Here is an 8,093-nt window from a genome sequence, read left to right on the forward strand (position 1 = left end):
TAGTAGAGACGGGGTTTCACCGTGTTGACCAGGATGGTCTCGATCTCTTGACCTCGTGATCCACCCACCTCGGCCTCCCAAAGTGCTGGGATTACAGGCGTGAGCCACCGCGCCCGGCCATTCCCTCTTTTTTTTAAACCTATAAATTCTAAGTTTGAAAGTCACTGCCTTTTTGGGTTTTTTTGAGACGAAGTCTGGCTCTGTCACCCAGGCTGGAGTGCAGTGGTGGGATCTTGTCACACTGCCACCTCTGTCTCCCGGGTTCAAGCGATTGTCTTGTCTCAGACTCCCAAGCAGCTGGGTTTACAGGTGCTCGCTACTGCGCCCAGCTAATGTTTGTATTTTTAGTAGAGACAGGGTTTCGTTATGCTAGCCAAGCTGGTCTCAAACTCCTGACCTCAGGTGATCTGCCCACCTCGGCCTCCCAAAGTGCTGGGATTACAGGTGCGAGCCACCGCTCCTGACCTAACTGCCTTTTTCTAGCCAGTAGTAGATTTTTTAAAATCCCAGTTTTAGAAATGAGAATCCAGCAACTCAGAGAGGCTAAGTACCTTCCCCAGGGTCACACAGGCGGTTAGTGGAAGAGTCAGGACTCCCACTTAAGTGTGGTTGCCATTGCAGCCAAAGACCATGCAAATGAGCCACTCCTTCTTGTCACCTCACCCCTCCTGAAACAGAGTCAGTAATTTATCCAGAACTATTCATTTTCTAAAAAAGATCAGACATTTCTATCAGCATTAACTTCTTTCGTGTCCCATCTGTGATGAGGACGCGCAGAAATACCACACTGCTTATTGACATTTTTATGTGGCTTTAAGGCCTCCTTGGGGCTAAGCTGCATGCTCACTAGGTTAGGGACAAAGGACACTGCCCTACACCTACAGTTTCAGAGTGAAAATAGAGGCCGGGCGTGGTGGCTTACTCCTGTAATCCCAGCACTTTGGGAGGCTGAGGTGGGCAGATCATGAGGTCAGGAGTTTGAGACCAGCCTGACCAACATAGTGAAACCCTGTCTGTACTAAAAATGCGAAACCAAAATTAGCCAGGCATGGTGGCAGGTGCCTGTAATTCCAGGTACTTGGGAGGCTGAGGCAGGAGAATCACTTGAACATGGGAGGCGGAGGTTGCAGTGAGCCGAGATCGCACCACTGCACTCCAGCCTGGATGACAAAAGTGAAACTCCATCTCAAAAAAGCAAACAAACAAAAAAACAAAAACAGAGTGAGAACAGAGGCCAGGGGCTCAGAAACTCACAACCCCAGACTGCCAGGGTGGGACCAGGTCTAGAGCATTCCGGTCCAGTTCTGTGAATTTTAGAGATGAGGAAACTGCGGCTCACTGTTGTTAGAACACAGGCTGGAGCCCGGGATTCTAGAAATTTATGACATCCTGTATGTCCTGGCCTGCTCTGGTTCTTTCTTGTACTTTTGCCAAATATGGGGTAATGAGGAAGGCTGGGTTGCTCTCCAAGCCTGATGGAAATGCCTGATTGTCTGAAGATCAAACCAGCCTCATCCACCACTCCCACCATTTCCACTACACCCCTAGCGTGGCTTTCTTTGTGGGCAAAAGTTTGCAAACATCCTTGATTACCGGTGATTACCCTAATCACCCTAATTACCTTTACCCAAGAAGTGAAGGGCAGGAGAGAATGTTTACATCAGCTCGACTTTAGTTCAAGCTCCTGTAGAAAATGGAGAGGAATGACAGGCATAGCTGAGATCTATTTTCTGAGGCTAGAATAAGATTAGGAAGACTTCAACTCCAATCTTTGCACATTAACCTGCACATGCATGTGAGGAGACTGCCCGCGGCTGCGCACGGAGTAGGTAAGACAATCCCCAGAGCTCACATAGAGCCTGGAGTAATTTTTAATCCCAGCTTCCAGAGTCAAACAGACCTCCTTATATGCAGGGCATCAGGTAACATCCTCCGAAAAGTATTGCCTTAATAATGGGGTGAAATTAGCCCTAAACCAAAGACTGTCATGGACCCATGTCAAGGAAGTGTAAAAACAAGTTTTAAAGGAATCAAACTGATTTCAAGCAACCTGACTGCAACCCCAGAACAAAGCCCAGTGATATTTAAAGGAATGCAGCAAAATCTAACACCTGACACAGTAAAATCCAAGATGTCCAGTACATAGTCAAAAATTTCTGGGCACATCTGTTCTCTCCTCTCCTATTTAACATTGTACTGGAGGTTCTGGCAAGTATAATTAGGCAAGCAAAAGAAATAAAGGCATCCAGATGATAAAGGAAGAAGTAAAAGTATCTCTATTTGCAGAAAGCGTGATATTATATACAGAAAACTTTAAAGAATCTGTAAAAATATACTCTCAGAGCTAATAAGCCAGTAAAGTTGCAGGACACAATAACAATATACGAAATTTATGTAAAAATGTAGTCATAAACAACTATAACATGAAATTAGGAAAACAATTTCATTGCAATAGCATCAAAAAGAATAAAATACTTAAAAAATTTGACCAAAGAAGTGCAAGACTTGTACACTGAAAACTAAAAAACCTTCTTGAAAGAAATTAAAGAGGATCTAAATAGGTGGAAAAACGTCTTGTGTTCAGGAACTGGAAGTCTTAATATTTTAAGATGGCAATACAGGCTGAGTATCCCTAATTCAAAAATCCAAAATCTGAAACTGCCTGAGCATTGACATTATGTCATAAGTGGAAAATTTCATACCTGTCTTTATGCGATGGGTCATAGTCAAAATGCAGACACAGAACACACAGTTTATTCAGTGTCACCAAGAGAAAAGACCCATCAGCCTCCTTCAGCTGTGACAGATCTTTTCTGTACATGCATGATGGTAAAGCCAAAAAACCATAGATTGTCCACATGGGTGGCTAAGGTAATGACACCTTTGCTTTCTTATGGTTCAGTGGACACAAACCTTGTTTCATGCACAATCTTATTTTAAAATATTGTAGGAGAATACCTTCAGGATGTATGTAATGTTTATATGTAACATAAATTTCATGTTCAGACTTGGGTCCCATCTCTGAGATATCTCATTATGCATATGCAAATATTCCAAAATTCCAAAGAATCTGAAATCTGAAACACTTCTGGTCCCAAGCATTTCAGATAAGGGATACTCAACCTGTACTGTCCAAATGGATTACAAATTTAGTACAGTCCCTATAAAAATTCCAACTATTTTTTTTTTTTTTTTTTTGCAGAACTGGACAAGCTGATTCGAAAATTCATATGGAAATGCAAGGGACTGAGAATAGCCAAAACAAACTTTAAAAAGAAAAGCAAAGTTGAGGTCTTACACATCTTGATTTCAAAACTTACTACAAAGTTATAGTAATTAGGACAGTGTGGTGCTGACATAAGGACGGACATATATAGATCAGTGGAATAAAATTCAGAGTCCAGAAATAAAGCTATACATCTATGGTCAACTGATTTCAACAAGGACACCAGGACAATTTAATAAAGAAGGAATACTCATTTCTACACATGATGCTAGGACACCTGGATATCCACATGCAAAAGAATGAATTTGAACCTTTACACCATACACAAAAACTAACTCAAAATGGATCAAACACCTAAATGTGAGAGCTATAACTATAAAATACATAGGTGTAAAATTTTCTAATCTTGATTAGGCAATAGTTGCTTAGATGTGACACCTAAAGCATAATCAACAAATGAAATAATAGATAAATTGAGCTTCTCAAAATTAAACACATTTTTGAGTCAAAGGACACTATTCAAAAGTGAAAAGACAACACATAGAATGGGAGAGATTATCTGTATATTATATATCTGATAAGGGTCTAGTATCCAGAAAATACAAAGAACTTTTATAAATCAACAATGAAAAGACAACTTGATTAAAAATTGGGCAAAGGATATGAATAGACATTCCTCTAAAGAGGATATACCAATGGCCAATAAGCACATATGACGATGCTCAACCTCATTAGTCATTAGGGAAAATGCAAATCAAAACCACGATGAGATGCCATTACCATTTCACATCCACTAGAATGGCCACGATCAAAATGAAAATGACAAGTGCTGGTGAAGATGTGGGGAAATTGGAACCCTTACACATTGCTGGTGGGAATCTAGAATGCTGCAGCTTCTTCAGAAAATAGTCCAGCAGTATTTCCTCAAAATGTTAAATATAAGTTATCATATGACTCCAGCAATTCTACTCCTAGGTATACATTCAAAAGAACTAAAAACGTATGTTCACACAAAAATGTATAGACAAATGTTCATAGCAGCATTATTTATAATAGCCAAAAAGTGGAAACAGCTCAAATGTTAATCCAATCTTACATGGATTTACAAAATGTGGTATCACCATACAATGGAATGATTCAGCCATAATAAGGAAAGAAGTACTAATACATACTACAACATGGATGAACCTGGAAAGCATTATGCTAAGTTAAAGAAACCAGACACCAAAGGCCACATATTTTATAATTCCATTTATATGAAAGGTCCAAAATAGACAAATCTACAGAGACAAAAAGTAGATTAGTGGTCACTAGGGCATGAAATTGGGAGTACTGCTATCAAGTACAGAGTTTCTTTTCAGTGTGATGGAAGTGCTCTAAGTTGAATAGTAGTAATGATTGCACAACCTTGTGAATATACATACTAAAAACCACCAGATTGTACATTGTTAAGTGACGAATTTTATGTTATGTGAAATTTTATGGCATGTAAATTATATTGAAACTCATGCAACGCACAAAAAATTACTAGGCATGCAGTGAAACAAAAAAATATGACCCACAACCATGGGAAAAATCAATCAATAAAAATATACCCCAAAATGACACTGGTGATTGAGTTATCAGACAAAGACATTAAAATACTCATAATTTTACTCCATATGTTCAAGAAGGTACAGAGGAGCATGACCTTCATGGAGAAAAAGGTGAAAGCCTTAGAACCAAATTAAATTTCTAGAAGTGACAAACATAGCATCTGAAATGAAAATACACAGATAGGTATACACTGATGAGCTTGGAGTAGCCAGGGTCTCTACATTGTACTGCTTCATTAAAGTTCCTGTACATATGACCAAAATGCATCTGGTTGTGGATCTAGAGACCCTGCTTGGGTCCAGTGCCCATTCCCCACTAGCAACTGCTAGGCATTTCTTTCTAGGTAGGCCTGAGGGTGACATGAACCCAGTTGGGGACTTTTCCCTTTGGGAGTCTAAGGGTGTGTTGCCCATCTGTCCTCTTGGAAGAAGGTGTGATCCATGAGCTCCCAATAGTCATGTGGGTGTGGTTTTAGGGGATACCCAAACCATAGCTGGTTAGGAGCTGTGGGTAGCCAGCATTAGGTTGGTTTCTCAGAGAAGTCAATAGCAACCCCTATGAGAAGGAGAGGGAGGGGTTATGAAAGCAGGCATGGGGCTGAGATGGTTATATAAGGGGACAATGAGGAATGCTCTTCTAAAACAATAAATCCATTCACAGCTATTGCCACACACATACCCACACAGATAAAAGGGCAGATTTGACATTGTAGAGGAAAAGATAATTAAACTTGAAGACATAGTAATAAAAATGACAAAAATGAGACACAGAGAAAAGAGACTGAAAAAAATGAACAGAGCATCAGGGGCTAGTTGAACAGTATTAAACAGTCTAATATATATATAATCAGAGCTTCATAAGGAGACAAGACAGAAAACATAAATATTTCTGGAAATAATGGCCTGTTATTTTCCAAATTTGGTTTAAAAACTATAATATTACAAATCTAAGAATCTCAATGAATTCCAAGGAAAAGAAACATGAATAAAACCACAAGATACATCATAACCAAATTACTTCAAACTAGTGAAAAGAGAAATATCTTAGAATCAGTCAGGAAAGAAAAAACAATGACCATTACATACAGAGAAGAAAAGATACGGTGATAAAAGAATCCTTGTCAGAAATCATGCAAGCAAGAAGACAATGAAGCAATATCTTTAAGTAACTGAAAGGAAAAAAAAGTCAACATAGAATTCTATACCCAGCTAAAATATATTTCAAAAGTAAAGGCAAAATAACTACTTTGTTAAACAAACAGAAATAAAAGAATTTGTTGCCACCTGCTCTGGGCTCAGGAAGTACTAAAAGAAGTTCTTTAGGAAAAAGGAATATGATATTAGATAGAAACATAAGCTAAGTATCTCCCAAAATGTCTTCTTCAAACCGTAAGAAAAGACAAGAAGAAAAAACTGGGTTTTACACAAAACCATACTATCAGCATAGCTGGAAGACAAAGAATGGTTAAACTGAAAGATAATCATGAGTAAAAATGGAAAAAATCTCCCAATTCTAGTATGTGATCTCTCATGCTGCCATTCCACCCCTCGTAGTTGCAAGGCTCTGTGGAAAGAAAGGGCACATGGAAAAATATATAAGAAGTAGAGAAAAACACTAGAAAAGGTGCCTCAGGATTATCTGAATCACTAGCAAAATATTAAATTATTCTAACTTTGAAAACACTGGAAAAGTGATCAGGCAAACAATAGCAGGCTACAGAAAAGGGAATTCCTCCTCTACCTCACCAGTAGTAACAAGCACAGCCAGCACCCAGATCTTGGATTCTGACATGGTTTGGCTTTATGTCCCCATCCAAATCTCACCTTGAATTGTAGTTCCAATAACCCCCACCTATCATGGGAGGGAGCTTGTGGGAGGTAATTTAATTATGGAGGCAGTTACCATCGTGCTGCTCTGGTGATAATGAGTGAGTTCTCGTGAGATCTAATTGTTTTATAAGGGGCTTTTCCCCCTTTTGCTTGGCACTTCTCCTTGCTGCCACCATGTGAAGAGAGACATGTTTGCTTCCCCTTCCGCTGTGATTGTAAGTTTCCTGAGGCCTTCCCAGCCATGCAGAGCTGTGAGTCAATTAAACCTCTTTCCTTTATAAATTACCCAGTCTCAGGTAGTCCTTTGTAGCAATGTGAGAATGGACTAATACAGATTCTCAACAACATTCTCTAATCGAAAACAAACAAACAAACAAAACAGGGCTCCTTGGAGAAGGGACTGATTCTAGGACTGGGCCAGGGAAAATGCAAGATAACCCTGGAACATCTTATGATGTCAGAAAAGGAGGAAGTGCTTGAAAAAGGATGGGAGCATGTCAAAAAGCACACGCCAACCAGAAGGAGTCCCAGTAGCTAGAGCTGGGACAATATGAGCAACAGACAAATAATGATAGTATCCGTATTGCATTATAACCCTTAGAATAAAAAAAAAAATCCATGAGTCCATACTGGTATACACAGAAATGGAATACAGAATAATTTCAACTAATAAATGTAGAAAGAATGAGAGAAATGCTAATTCACAATTAAGGAAACACCACAGTAATAATTGTTAAAGACAAAGTCCTCTGACATATAATAAAATCAGTAAATGTAAGCTTGAAGATGAACAGTGTATTTGCATATTCTCAAAGTATCTCCCCAAAGATATTTATCAATTACGAAGAAGGAAAATAGTAACTACTTTACAGTGGAGAAACTCGGAAGAAATCATGTTAACCAAGTGATTAAGGTTAACATCACCAGTTATGAGACATTTCAGTGTTATGTGTTCACTGATACATTGATAAGATGCACTGAGAAATATACAACATCAGCCCTGTGATATTCCTACCAAAAATGCATCATCTCAATCAAGTCATGAGAAGATATCAGACAACTCAAATTGAGAGGCATTCTAAAAGGTAATTGACTAGTTTTCATCAAAATACTGAGGTCATGGAAGACAAGGAAAGAATGAAAAACTCCACAGATTAAGGAAGACTAAAGAAACGCAACTCAGTGCCTTAGGATTCTGAAGCAGAAAAAAGAACATTAGTGGGGAAACTGGTGACATTTGAATAAGATCTGTAGTTTGGTTCATAGTATTGCACCAATATTAATTTCCTGTTTTTGATGACTGTACTATGATTATGTCAGATAACAATAGGAAAATCTGAAGAAAGAGTGTGGTGAATTCTCTAGTTTAAAACATCATTTACTACTTGGTCTCCTGGACATGCAGACTAACAACAACAACAACAGAAAAACATATCGTTTAC

This window comes from Cebus imitator, unplaced genomic scaffold (assembly GCF_001604975.1).
Source record: "Cebus imitator isolate Cc_AM_T3 unplaced genomic scaffold, Cebus_imitator-1.0 Scaffold44, whole genome shotgun sequence".
NCBI lineage: Eukaryota > Metazoa > Chordata > Mammalia > Primates > Cebidae > Cebus > Cebus imitator.